The 15,092-nt window shown below is 46.3% G+C and overlaps 2 non-coding genes across 2 annotated transcripts; both read left to right on the top strand.

The window, feature by feature from the left end:
* The first annotated feature begins 2,010 nt into the window (after positions 1–2,010).
* Positions 2,011–2,092, top strand: trnal-aag (transfer RNA leucine (anticodon AAG)). The gene has a single exon. It is a non-coding gene; the product is annotated as a tRNA-Leu (tRNA).
* Positions 2,093–5,931: 3,839 nt separating this feature from the next.
* Positions 5,932–6,003, top strand: trnaa-ugc (transfer RNA alanine (anticodon UGC)). The gene has a single exon. It is a non-coding gene; the product is annotated as a tRNA-Ala (tRNA).
* The last annotated feature ends 9,089 nt before the right edge of the window (positions 6,004–15,092 follow it).

A 15,092-nucleotide genomic window follows, 5' to 3' on the forward strand; every position in this document is an offset into this window, starting at 1 on the left:
TTCATCTTGAACATCCCTGCTTGTCCTCTCACTTTCTGCAGCTGTGATTGGGAATTGTAAGAAAAATCACTGAATGAACAACACAAACACAGACTGTGTCTGAAGTTCCACACCTGCACCCGACTCAGAATGAAAAACCAGTGTGGACTCAATTGTATCCACTGTCAATCCTGATTCTGGAGAAATTTCTTTGTGTGTTTTGATGGACGCGAGCCAAGCAGAAATTTCCCACAATGCCATAGTGTTTGGTCAGTGTTGAGCAGGCGTCAGTCTGACAATGATGTCATATTATTGTGTCATCACTTGACCAGACCCAAAAGTAGGCTCAGGTATCAGTTTCTTCTCAATGCTAATGTCTGCTAGCTTAGTCTGCTACTTTGATGGCTCTGCCTGCTCAAAGGTCCAGACCCCTGGATGTGGTGGTTCCTACCTGAACGTAGATTCTTTCAGCTCATGTTGTTAAATCAACTCACCAGGAACACCAGTAGATTTCAATGGACTGACAATGAGTCTCATTGAATGGGTGTCTCGTCCAACGAGAAACACTCAGTCTCAGGTTGAAGCTCATCAATGAGGTCTTGTGGATCAGTGGCTTGCATGAATGAATGAGTTGGAAGACTTCTTGGAAATTAAAGAGGATTTAATACAATGAAGAAAACCCTTAAGACAGAGTGATAATTCCAGCAGAGTAATTAAGGCCCATATTGAGTAGCAGGTATGAATTAGCCTGGATTTATCTGAGCTTCAAGTAGACGTCAAAGAGGCAGGTGGAAAGGTGTGTAGGATGAACGATGGTGACCTCCAACCAAATGAAGAGGACTGAGTGGAGGCTGACCAGCTCTACGGAGTCAGGCGGAGTTTGGCAGCGAGACAGGAGTCCAGGCCTGAATCGGTGTGTGGCAGCACAGACAGCTGTGAGCTGTCATGCCTAATTGGCAATTGCACAGCCAACCACCGGAGGCGCCCTCACTCATAAGAGGGGCGATTCCCTCCCTGCCCCATCTCTCTCTCTCTCTCTCTCTCGCTGCTCCTGACGGGTGACGTCATTTCCGCGCCGGATGTTTTGCTTCGGACAGGTAACGCGGCTTGTCTGCTCACCTGCTGCTCTTGGCTCACGTAGCACTGAGCTAATGATTGTGTATTGTGCTGCAGAGCGGCCGATTTGGTAATGAGAGTCCTGCCAAGTGAAATCACTGACATGAATGGATGACTTCAGTCACATGACCCAAACAGCGACCATCAGTCTCCCTCCAATCCTGTACTTGGGTAAACAACAAAAACAGAGTAAAAGTCTCTGGCAACATATTTGTTTCCTGTAGGGTTTCTTCATGTATGTGTGGTGTACCTGCTTTCCCAGAGGACTGCCATCTTTGTTTTGTGGGCTGACATGTTTTAGTGTCAGCACAGGTCTTAGCGCTGAGACTGAACTCTCATTCTCCTCCAAGTATTATTTCCACCTCACACTCCTGCAGATATTCAAGTGAACAGGGAACACAAATTTATGCTCAACTTCTCCTGTGTATTCATCCACAGTCACTAAACAACAACCAAACCAAACAAAAGAGGTTTGCTAGCATGGCGATCAGCTGTAGTTCACCATCTTATCCAGGTCACATGACTCAGGAGTAGCGTGGCCGTCTGGCAACCAAAGGGTGGCTGGTTTGATCCTCACTTTCTCCAGTGACCATGTCAAAGTGTCCTTGAGTAAGAGACTGAACCCCTAAATACTTCTGATGAGTAGGTTGGCTCCTTGCATGGCAGCCTTCAGCATCAGTGTGTGAGTGTGTGTGAATGAGAGGACATTGTTCAGCTCCTTGAGTGCTGCTGAGGTAGAAAGGCTCTGTACAAACTGAGTCCTTTTACCATTTCTTTCCTGCTTCTAGCAGCGCTGTCGTCACTTCCTGTGACCGTGGGAGGAAAGGGGTCCCCCTTCAGAATAAGTTTTATATCATTATGTTACTTCCTCTTCAACATGCCTTTAGCAGACCAACTCAGAGAACAGCTCAGTGAGGTAGTGTGGCCGAGCGGTCTAAGGCGCTGGATTAAGGCTCCAGTCTCTGAGGAGGTGTGGGTTCAAATCCCACCACTGCCATCATGTCCCAGGTCACTGGAGAGGTGTGGCAGGTCTCTCGCAGCCTTTCCTTTCACTTCCACAGGTATCTTCAAACCTGTGACCAAAAGAAGAAGTGGGTCCTGAAAACTCTCCAGCTGGTCCAGAATGCTGCTGCCTGACTAGAACTAGTAGAAGAGACCATGTCTCTCCTGTACTGGCTTCTCTGCATGGCTCCCTGTCACATTCAGAATAGAATTCTAAATTCTCCTTCTACCATCAAAGTCCTCAACAGTCAGGCTCCTTCCTACCTGACAGAGCTCCTAGTCCCCTATTATCCAGCTAGAACCCTTCGCTCCCAGGATGCAGGGTTACTGGTGGTTCCTAGAGTTCTAAAAGTAGAATGGAGCCAGAGCCTTCAGCTATCAGGCTCCCCTCCTGTGGAACCGTCTCCCAGTTTCAGTGCTCACAGTGGTCCTCAGTGAGCTCAGGGAGCTTGTGAGGATAACCAGACACATGAAAAACTAGAGGGAACATTGGCTGGAGCTCAGTGTCTCCTGATGTACATGGCAGGGCAGCTGCTGCTGATGTCATCAAAATGAGCCCTGGAATCACAAGGTTTGCTGTGACGAGAGGCAGTGACATCAAGACATGTTTGGAGCTGTTAATGGCTGATGGTTCTGTTCATGCCACTGTCACTACAAAGAGTCAGCATTGCTGTGACAAACCTCAAAGGAAAAAAAGTCCATGGTGACAAGTGGAAAGACATTGATGAGGGACACCTGGATGCTTCTATTGGTGTTCTTCTTCTTCCTGGAGTGTTCAGATCCTGCAGTGAGGCCACTGATCGTCTCTGGGACGCATCGACAGGCAGAAATATTTTCCGGGCCACAAGGCCACTTCAGAACTTTCAACGAACATCAAGAGTCCTCAGATTTGACGACAGAGACACCGGAGCAAGAACTGACAAGCTTGCCCCCATTGGGGATGTCTGGGAAAGATGGGTGCAGCTCCTTGCACCAACATTCAACCCAGGGCCAGAGGTGAGAGTGGATGAACGTCTTGTCCCTTTCTGAGGAAAATGCCCCTTCCAGCAGTCCATGCCCAGTAACCAGGAAGGACGGCAGAGCAGAGTTTGTGTTCTGGCCTGTTCTGCTTTTCATTTAGTGTTTATATTAAAGTTCTGTTGCTGAAAAAAAGACTTTTATGCCAAACCCAAAGGTTCATTTTATCATTTTTTTAATTGAAATTGAGGGTTTACTGACTAAAAAAAGGTCCAGAGGCCCACAACAAAATATTCAAATCAATATTTCCATGGATAAGGAAGCCTAACAAGGAAACCAAGAGATGGAAACAACTTGGATGATAGAAAATTGTTTTTAGTGAATTTTACAGCTGATTGAAGATGTGGGTCAAAACTGACCGTTACCATAGAGATGGGAACAGAAAACTCAAATGGAAGCTCAAAAGGGGACTTAGCTCCAATGGTAGAGTGCTAGCTTAGCATGTGAGAGGTAGAGGGATCCATGCCCTCATTCTCCAGATTACTTCAGCTTGTTCTGTTGATCAGAGGAGCTGCTGGGTGATGAATGCTGATGTTTGTCCACTGGTGTGATAAAGTGTCCCCTGTTACTGAGATGTGGATGAACACCTGCTCAGGTCAAAGCTGCAATCAAACCAGGGACTCTGAACCTCCCACACAGTGAAGGAGTTTGTCCTGCAGGTTGATGGACGCTTATTAAGTTCTATCTTTGATCAAATATAAGAAATGTAAAATAATTCAACATTGATTGCATTTCCCTCCTTTCTTTGGTGCCCTCAGACTTTCTGAGAACTGTAGGAGGAACTGCCCACTATTCTGTGTTTCTTCTGCTCAGTGGAGGAAGGAACGAAGGACCGGAGCTCTAAGATTTTCAGTTCCTACATCAGTGAACAGACTTTCTGTGCTGCAAGGAACCAAAGCTACTAAGGAGGATTACAGAGTTTGGGAGTCAGTGACTTAATAGAGTCTAACAAAGGGTTGAACCTGAATGAGACAGTCACCCTTCAACATGGGGCCATGGCAGAGTGAACCAAGAACACTACAATGGGGGTGAGAGTGGAGCCATGATGGATTCACAGTTCATCACCTCCACCATCATGTGGACCACCTTATCACCTCTCCTTCAACCTCTAAATAACTCATTCCCTGACCGGGAATCGAACGCGGGCTGCGGCGGTGAAAGCGCCGAATCCTAGCCACTAGACCACCAGGGACCACACTGAGCTCTCCAACAACAGAGACTATAGACAATGACTCAAGAACACAGGACTCTGTTGTCTCAGCTTGAGATGCAGAGGGTCCACCAAGACCACCAGACACCTCAGCCTCCTAAAGACAGTCCACCCCAAGGATCCTGTCCCCCTCTGCTCCAACTCAGCCCTCCATTCATAACTGACTTTGTCTCAGTCTCTTCCCAATGCCAGTCACTGAAACACTGACAATGTGATGGGGGCTTCCTGTCTTTATTACATTTTCTTCAAAGGATCCCGTGTGTCTTCTTTCTCTCTGTCTGTACTGGAGTGTGGTACCAGGCCCAGCTTGAACGGGTGACTGTGTCTGAGTGGGTCGAGGCTGGGCTGCAGGTATTGGGAGGTTTGAACCCATCTGTGAGGCTCCAGGTGGAGCGATCACCTGTGAGGGTCCAGGGACAGCAGGAAGCTGCACAGATGGTAAAGACATGGAGGGGAGACAGGTGGTGCTGGAGCAGTGACAGGAAGTGTCTGGCATTTTGGTTCATCCTGTGAGATGACGTGAGGTTGTGGTTTTGCCTCCAGCCTCACCTCCTCATCAGTGTTCAAAAGGTTCAAAGGTGAAAAAATGGGATTCAACCAAACAGCTGGAATGAAGAGTTGGTAACACTTGCAGAGCTGCAGGGAGCTGGACAGGTCTCACCGTGGGGGGATTTGTCCCACAGATCCTGCTGAAGTGGCTCCTTCTCCTGAGACCTGCAATGCTGGCTGGACCTTTGGAAAAAGAACACAACAAATCTTCATAAACATTTACTTCAGCAGGAACACACAAGAAGGTGGGACTGGTTCCTTTTTCATGTTCACTATTTTGTCGTCTTGGTTCATGTTTTGGTTGTCAAAGTTAATTCTGAATATTTGTGGAAAGTTCGCCTGCCTTTACTTGTACCAATACTTTCTTTAGTAACAAATTAAAAAGCTCAAGCTAAACTTCAGTCAGGACAACCATTCTTTCTCATTCTTCGGCCTCTGTTTTATGTCCATGACCATCCTGTCTGTCACCTTTGGTGATGGAGACATCAGTTGATGACATCAGCAACGGTCCTCAACCTAACTGCCTCTGCCAGAAGTGAGCTGTCATCTGTCTCAGGGGACACAGTCGAGTGGACCGGGGCGGATGAGGGCCTGCTGCTTCCTTGAAATATTTCTAAATATTTCAGTTGCAACTGTATAGTGATGGTGGCTCAGTTTAGAGCTGTCAATCAATGTTAATAACTGATCTTAGCATCTGGAGATTATTTTAGGAACACAAATACTTTTACTTCATTCTGAGGATGAGCAGATGTTCAATATAATTCTCATTTCCTGGTCAAAGACTCCTGCTAGTCAGAGAGGATCTGGGCTGGATTGGAAAGCTTCTGAGAGGAAAACCTTCACTCTGGACTGGACTGAGAACGGAGCAGCCTCAGCTTCCTGGAGCCTGACTTGCCTCTGTGGTCTAAGGCTGTGAGGGCTGACATCACAGTGAAACTCCTGAGATCACAGAGCCTTTGAGATCACAGGCTGACTTCCTTTTTATCCCTAAAATGAAGAATAAAAATGTTGTGTCTGTGTTTGTGTTGCTGCATCAGTTAAACAGTGACTCTGACAGAGGGGATGTAGCTCAGTGGTAGAGCGCATGCTTTGCATGTATGAGGCCCCGGGTTCAATCCCCGGCATCTCCAGCTGGGCCTTTGGAGCATTCATGAGGCTAAATTGATCCATAAATGTGACAACAGTTGATAACCAAGTACCAGAAGAGAAACCAGTCTGTTGCATATCAAAGTATTTGTAGCAGGGTCAGTGTGACTGTGAGCCTTCATAGCCAGCATGAAGGAGCTGGTTTCATCTTTGCTGGGGAAATCCCACACACAGCTGCTCTCAGTTCCAAATGTGTGTGTCCTCACTCCTCCGTCCTCCTGCTGCCCTCAGAATACAGACACAATTCAACCTGGCAAGTTTGGAGCATAGAAGTGCTCCTGAAGAGATGTGTGTCAGCCCACAGCTGGCTGTTCTTACCTGGAACCTCAAGATGAAACTGCTTCCACAGATTGGAAATGAATCTGATGTTGACTTTTGGACAAATCACCTGTTCATCAGTTCATCATCACTTCCATCCATTTCTACTGCTTATCTTGTTATAGAAAGGAGTCTATCTGCTGTGTGACGGAGGCAGTTACTGTGAGCTGCTGCATGTCTCAGAGTGTGTGTGTGGGGGGGGGGGGCTGTGTGTGACTGGTCGGCTGCCAAGGATTATTGATGAGATCAATCATGATCAGCTCAGAGATCACGGCACAGAAGAAGGAGACTTTTTGATTTTTGGGGGTTCAGTTTCTAAGTCAGACACATCATCACAATTTGAAGTTTTCCTCCAGTAAAAAACAAAACCAAACAAAAACATGATTTGACTTTTGATGTCTCCATTTTTTGGAAATTGTGAGTCCAACAAGCAGGAGGCCGTTTGAGCTTGGAAACTGTGAAGCATCACCAGTAACTGCTGGTTAATTTACAGGTGTTTCCTCCAAAAAGTTTAAAAATGAACTCAATGCTGAATCCCTCGTCGTCATCACTGAGCTGCAGAATTGGTCCATGCAGGAGGCTGAGCAGGTCTTCCTCTCTGGTCCAGTGTCTCAGCACAGGTCAGAGTAGAGAATTAAAACATGAACACAAATCTTTATCAGCTGTTTACTGATATCAGTGACTACCTTCAAGTAAGAGTGTTAGTGAATGGACCCTTTTTAAAGTTTATGTTATAATGTGTGAAAAATGATGCTCACAAAAACACAATAAAAGTGTTTGTGCTAAAATGATTCCGTAGATTTTATTACCATTTTAAGAGTTCAAGCGTATTTTGGTGACATTGTTTGATATCATGACTCTCAGTTCCTTTAGCAGGACCATCGGGACATGAAATCTTCCTCATCATCCCATATCGACCCTCAACCCCTCACACAGAACCAGGAGCCCTCAACTGAAGGAACCTTTAAAACTGAGAAGTTGGACAGAAAGCAGTATTTTGGTGGAACGAACCTTTAAAACTATAAATTAGAAAGTATTTTGGTGGAACGGACCTTTAAAACTATAAATTAGAAAGTATTTTGGTGGAACAAACCTTTAAAACTATAAATTAGAAAGTATTTTGTTGGGATTGGAATAAACCTTTTATACTATAGTTAGAAACTAAAGGACAGGAAGTAGTATTTTGGTGGAATAAACCTTTAATACTACAGTTAGAAAGTAGTATTTTGCTATCATCTAATTTGATAGGTGGCGCTGTCACCAAAAAACAAAAGTTCCAGAACTGCATTTTATCATCCAATTCAGTAGGTGGTGCTGTGGGGTCCTGGAACTGCAGCTCTCTGGTGCTGCAGGATCTCCTCTTGGAAAGCCTCACAGTTCAGAGTCGTTCCAGAATCTAGGAGCAGAAACCAAAGTCTCCTACGACGAGGATGGGATTGGAACCCACGCCTGCAGAGCTCAATGGATCAGCAGTCCATCACCTTAACCACTCGGCCACCTCGTCTCCTGACCACCATGATGTGCTGCTTTCTCTGAGCCTTTGAAACAGCTGAACTCTTTGGAGCCCATTTGTCAGAAATGGACCCAGCAGGAGCCACTGAACACAACTCTGACATCATCAGGCTTCTTCCCAGCAGCTTGGTGCTCCAGAAGGAAGAATCCAGACCATCGCTACATCATCAGAGTGAACACCAGCTGATGTTGACCAGTTTAACAAGCCTTTGACTGCTAAATGACATCCAAGCTCAGATTCTCTTGTCCTGGTAGAACAAGTCAGTGTTGAAGAAGATGAGAGCACCAGTCTCTTTCATCCAATGCTGGAACAGCGTTAGACTGAAGGTCTGAAGGTCCCTGGTCTGGTCCAGGTTTCAACAGGGGACCAGCATCAGCCAGCATTTAAATGTGGACAGCAGTGGAGGTGAAGCCCACATCAAGGAAACCAGCCTCCTATCACTGTCCTGTGCTGAGTTTCTTTAAAAAAAAAAGTGAGACAAACTCAAGAGTTTCTGTTTCCTGTGTTGGACTTTGCCTCAGAGAATCAGAGCCAATCAAAAGCTTGTTGGTCTTGGATGCTGGTGATCAGGAGCAATGAGGGGCTCAGTGTCTTGCTCAAGGACACTTCAACATGGTCACCAGCTGAAGTGAGAACTGAACCAGCAACTCTGCTAGACGGCCACTCTTCCTCCAGGCCGTGCCCCCCTAACCTGAATCATCATGATGTCATTATTTGTTGCTTTAATTCACCAAATGTGTGACGTGGTGAGTTTGTCAGGAGTTTAAAGACCAAAGTTGTGAACACAGAGAAGTAAACCTGTCAAAGCTGCTTCACTTGATGAGTGAAACTGAGGAACTGATAGAAGAGCAACAAAGAAAATGGAGTCAGAAGGTCGTCTTCTTCACTGCTCAGTCACAACACTGACACACACACACACACACACACACACACACACACACACACACACACAAATAGTTTGTCTTTGAGAGAGGACAAAAAATATTTGACTGTGCTGACATGAACTTTCATTGTCTAATTTCAGTCTCCTACAAAAGTGTGTGAATGTGGTCGTTGTGGCCGAGTGGTGAAGGCGATGGACTAGAAATCCATTGGGGTCTCCCTGCTCAGGTTGGAGTCCTGCCAACAACGTTGAACTGTTGACAATTTAAATTTGACTCATTTTTCCTCCACACTGTCCTTCATCACAGCATTTAACATCAGGACTGCTCCCAGATCAGCTCCATGACCTCATCCCTGCACCAGAGTCCCGCCCAAGTTCATCAAAAACGGCCAAGCATAAATATATAATATGTATATAATGTGAACACACCTGTACAGGTGCGTTAACGTGCTTAATAATAGAGAATGAGTGAAGGGTGTGTTCAGAGTGGAGTGCAGTACCACAGTCAGGCCAGCAGGTGGGGCTTTCGTTGGTGCTGTCTACCTAATTGCGGTATCTGTGCTCTGCCAGCAGAGGTCGTGCTTCACCACCAATCTTCTCGGGTGTCTGAGTGGTGCCGCCATGTTTAGGTCGTAGCAGGAGGACGTAGGTTGGTACTTGGCAGTTCGGACGTAGCGAAAGTCACGTTATGAATGGAGGGCTGAGTTGGAGCAGAGGGGGGCAGGATCCTGGGGGTGGACTGTCTTTAGGGGGCTGAGGTGTCTGGTGGTCTTGGTGGACCCTCTGCATCTCAAGCTGAGACCACAGAGTCCTGTGTTCTTGAGTCATTGTGTATAGTCTCTGTTGTTGGAGAGCTCAGTGTGGTTCCTGATGGTCTAGTGGCTAGGATTTGGCGCTCTCACCGCCGCGGCCCGGGTTTGATTCCCGGTCAAGGAATGAGTTATTTAGAGGTTGAGGGAGAGGTGATCAGGTGGTCCACATGATGGTGGAGGTGACGAACTGTGAATCCATCATGGCTCCACTCTCACCCTCATTGTAGTGTTCTTGGTTCACTCTGCCATGGCCCCATGTTGAAGGGTGACTGTCTCATTCAGGTCCAACCCTTTGTTAGACTCTATTAAGTCACTGACTCCTGCAAGGACAAACTGTAATCCTCCTTAGTAGCTTTGGTTATTGATGATCTGCAATGGTTCGTGGGGGGTGGAGCCTATCCCAGCAGCCTTCAGGTGAGGGGCGGGGTTTATCCTGGACAGGTCACCAGTCCATGGCAGGGCCAACACATCGAGACAGATTGATTATAAAAATGTTCATCCCCAGTTTGAAGTTAGAGACAGGATTTAAGTGTGGAAGGTTTTTGTGTCTTCAATTTAATTCAAAGCGTTGTAAACTGTTTCTAACAAACTCTGCTGTTCAACAGTCAAAATGTTTTCTAACCAAGCTGAATGCTCTCATATACTTTTTAAAGTTGAGTTTCTTTCATGTCCTCCTGAGATCAAAGACAGAATTCTAGGTACAAATAAATAAACAATAAAAGCCCCCTGATGACATCATCATCAATTCTGACTTTGATCTGGAGGCTCTTGCTTCAAATAAAAAACGTTGTTCCATGGAAAGATTTGCATATAAACACACAAACAAACACAGACACAGACACAGACACACACACACACACACACACACACACACACACACACACACACACACACACACCCTCCCAGTCACTAACCCATATTGTCACCACTTAAACACCACTGGAGTATTGAAAGAGATTCCACAAGATTATGTGCAATGACAAGATTATGTGCCTTTGAGTGCCTCTAAAATTCTCCTACCAGAGAAAAGTTTTCCATACTTTCACACACATTTTTTTAAGACTTTCCAGACCTGTGCCAGCACCCTGTACAGGTGCCTCCACCTCTGGAGCAGCCTGTCCTGAGTGGATCCAACAGTTTCCCATGGGTGACTCTGTCGTGGTGTCTCTCCTCCTGCTGTCTCCAACTCTCAGAGTGCTTCTACTGGTTTCTCCCCATCGTCCCTGTTGCTAGGCAGAGCACTGGTGAGGACTGAGGCCAGTGATGTCATCACCTCCAGCTGAGACGTGCCAGGTGGTCCTGCTTCATTCAACTCTGCTGCCTCTGCCACTGCCCTGACTGGTGAGGCTGACAGCAGGTTCTCTCTCATCTAAACTCTCTGTTTACAATGGAGGCTGAAATCCTTGTGATTGGTGGTTCAATCATCAGGTCTGTTGAACTCCCAGGTGCCATCACCTGCTGTCTTCCTGGTGCCAAAGTTGTGGACATTATTGAACGTCTCCAGGACTCATCGATCTCCACCCCTCCTGCAGGTTCTCCCTGTCTCTGTGGTGGTTCTTTCTGGTACTCCAGCTTCCTCCCACAGTCCAAAGACATCAAGAGGGTAGTGGTTACCTGGACACTCTAAATGACTGTGAGTGTGAATGGTTGTCTGTCTGTGTGTGTTGGTCCTGGGATGGACTGGCGACCCATCAAGGGTGAACCCCCTCCTCACCTGATGTCAGCTGTGATAGGCTCCACCCCCATGAACCATTGCAGACAATCAGTATAGAAATGGAAACTTAGCTGCTATGTTGAATCACGAAAACCTTCTGAAGTCTACTTTTGCTTCAGTGGAAAAGTAGAATGTTATTAACTCTCTCAATGATTTGAATTCTGATTTCCACCTCTTTTTAACAGATTCACATTTAAAAAAAAAAACTACTTTCTTTTACCAGAGGACAGTTTTGATCCATCAACCTCTGGGTTCTGGTCCCAGCACGCTTCCTCTGCACCACCATTTATTAAATAGGCCTTGATTTAGTATTATTTATTTCTTCTTTTATTATTATTATTAATTATTTTATTGACTTCACCCTGATAACCAGGAGGTAACCTGGTAGTCAGAGCAGCGGTGCTCAGGTCTGTGGACTCAGAGGAGGATTATGTCTGGATCTTTTCTTTTGATGTCCTGCTGTCTGCTCTTGCTTTTGGAGCTTCCTTCAACAACTACCAGGCCTCCTGGGTACTGTAGGAAACATGGTCAAGTTCTTCTGACTTCTCCAGGAACGTCCTGCTCACATTGGTCTGTCTTCATTTTGACTCCTCCCTCTGCCACAATGTCCAGCCTTTATACTCTTGGTGACTGGGGCCCTGGTTGCTGCAGGCCTCAACACCAGCCTGTGGTTGTGAGCAGGGCAGAACAGAACTGACAGTATCTCCCATGCAGGACCTGGGTCAGCGCCTGGTGCCAGCTGGCCAACGTCCTGGAGTTCATTCAGCCTGGAGAACCAGGTGCTGGTTCCTTCTTTTACCAGGCAGGAACGGGCAGCAGATCCAAGATCAGTAGGTGTGGATGAAAAAATGAAGAAAAAATAAAAACGAGAAAAAGCAGTTTGGTTTGGAGTGCATTCCTGCCTGATGTTCTTGATTGGTACAACTCTCCTTCAAGTGTGGGGAAAACAGCAAAAAGAATAAAACACTTGACATTGAGAGAACAAAGACTTCTAAGATCAAACACAAAACTCTGAGATCAAAGGTTGAAGTTCCCCAAGGTTCAGTTTTAGCTCAGACCCTCTTCAAGGTGGAACCAGCAGAGGAGCTCAGTAGAGACAACTGGACAGCAGCAGGACAGAACAGAGGCTCTCCACAATGGCAGGAGACAGGAAACAGGTTTGGACCATCTGGGCTTCTGTCCACTTTGATGTTTTTCAAACATTGAAGGAAATTGTAAAAATCAACATTGTGGTAAATGTTGGTTTGCCAGTGTGTTTACATCAGGATTTATATTTGAGAGTGTTTGCTCATCTGTTCCAGAAGCTTCTTCTAGAGTTGAGCCTGGATGAGTGGAGGGACCTTTTTGACCATCAGGACTGGTTTTTGATGGCCTGATGGTGCATCGGGGTCATCATGGTCCTCCACCATCTGCAGGGGTTCCAGGACTGTTGTGGTGTTTGTGGGAACTGCAGGGGGGAGCCCTCAGACCTGGAGAGGAAGTCCTGACACCAGCAGACCCCTCACCACCTGCAGCCTTTTTCCAGCTCCACCAAACCCACCATTCACTGCCTCCTCATCATCTGGGCATCAAAAGCAGCTCAGACCTGCTGCAGCTCAGAGACCTCAGCCATTTTTAGGATGTCTCCATGATTCTCCTTCACAGGATTTTCATTCAGAAACAAGAGAACTGTCAAAGACCACAACAGTTTTCAGCTTGCTGCTAAACAGTACTTCAACTACCATTCCACTGTGTAATGGCAGTGACTGATGTGTACTATATGCAGTACTAATCAAGTACAAGGCAAGGCAAGGCAAGGCAATTTTATTTGTAGAGCCCGTTTTCACCAACAGTTTGTCTCAAAGGGCTTCACATGGCATCATAACAACATCCTCTGCCCTTAGACCCTCACATCGACTGAGGAAAAACTCCATAGAAAACCCTACCCTACAGCCCTGACTGCTACTTTATCTCCAGTGATAGGAAGGATAAGAATGTTGAAATGGACCCAGCAGGAAGAGAATCTCAAGTCATGGCAACTTTACTGAGCAGCACTCTAAACCTGCTTTGTGAAACGGGCCCCTGGTCTCTTTTAAACGCCCGGGCTACAAATTGATCATTTACGGTACATGTAACATGTGTGTGTGCCTCTAATTTACATAAACTGTTAATACCAAGACAAATGCTACCTTCAATTAATCATTCATGTCATGGAACCCTTGGTCTCCATTACATTGGTCAACCAGAGAAGCTTCAACTGGTGACGCTCATTCAACCATGCATGAAGGTCAACCTGCATTATCTGCTGTGCTCCTGAACAGGGGAATTAGCTCAAATGGTAGAGCGCTCGCTTAGCATGTGAGAGGTAGAGGGATCAATGCCCTCATTCTCCAGAATACTTTAACTTGTTCTGTTGATCAGAGGAGCTGCTGGGTGATGAATGCTGATGTTTGTCCACTGCTGTGATAAAGTGTCCCCTGTTACTGAGATGTGAATGAACACCTGCTCAGGTCAAAGCTGCAATGAAGTCAAGTCATCACCCTGTAAAGTACCAAATAACAAAAGTTACACTTTACAAGTAGAACAGGTCCAGTTCAACACTCCTTAAATGAATTTACACCCAACTATTCTTCATGAGCAAGCACATCCTAGCTTAGGCCCAACTTTTCTTGGCGCTCTCCCAGATGCTTGGGAGCTGCTGGGGGAGCGCTAGTTGGGCCTAAGCTAGGAGCTAACCTAAGGTGGTCTGCACCAGCTAATGAGGGCTGGCTAGCTCTCGCAGCTTTGGTGCAGAGCCGCTGCAGGTCCAATTCAACATCGCTAAGCCTCACCTCCAACACAACAAGAAAACTACATTTAACACACTTATCAGTATCACTACAGGAGGCAGAGGAGGAACAAAACATGTGGCACTCTGAGCAGGAGAGAGGAGGACAAGAGGGAGAAGCCATCGTTAGCTTAGCGTGTTTACAAGGCAGAAAGACTGTTGCTACCAGAATGATGGTCTTTTAAACTTCAGCCAAATAAAGCAAGTAGGTATTTATTTTTGGTGGGTAATTAGTCAAGGAAATAAGGAATTAGCAGGGAGGATCACACTTTAGCGAGCACAATGAAGCAAGGCTCTACGTTCAGCAACACAGAAAAAGGAGTTGAGGTCACAGGCTTCCTGCAACCAAGGTCAAAAATCCAGGACAGACGAAGGGGAGGACGACAAAGACAAAGACACAAGAAACAGAGATAATAACCTTAAACTCCAGAACAAACATAACACATATTGCCCACACACACACACACGCGCACACACACACACACATTTTGTGAAACAACTCAGGAGTCATCAGGTGTTTTACTCAGAGGGATTCATTCATGATAAATGAGCATGGAGGAGACCCAGTAATCATCAACACAAGCGTCACATGAGCAGGTCACCACCCACTTTTATTGATTGGTTCTTGTAAGAATCACTCCTAACGCCATCAGGAGGTCATTTTTTGTCCTGCCCTGTCTCAACTGTTGGAGCACAGCTACAGCCTGAACTCTGCCACTACCTTATCCCTCCCTAACAACCTCATACAGACCCACTATCTGGACTAGCCTGACCCCCCTGACCCTCATCAGTCACTCGTTGTGCCTCACACTGGAGGGAATAGGAGCGTCTGTGAGCTCTGACTGTTGGGATGCACATCCATGCGATGGAAGAGCTGTTTTATACAGGGAATCATTTGACCTCTTGACCTGTGTGGGCAGGTACAGAGGGACGATTCCATCATGAACAATAATATTACAAAACAAATGGGTCTTTAGCGTCTTTCTAAAGGTGTCCACAGCGTCCTCATGTCCAGTGGGAGAGCGTT

This window comes from Aulostomus chinensis, chromosome 1 (genome assembly GCF_037954235.1).
Source record: "Aulostomus chinensis isolate RoL2024-O1b breed Wild chromosome 1, RoL_Achi_v1.0, whole genome shotgun sequence".
Classification (NCBI taxonomy): Eukaryota; Metazoa; Chordata; class Actinopteri; order Syngnathiformes; family Aulostomidae; genus Aulostomus; species Aulostomus chinensis.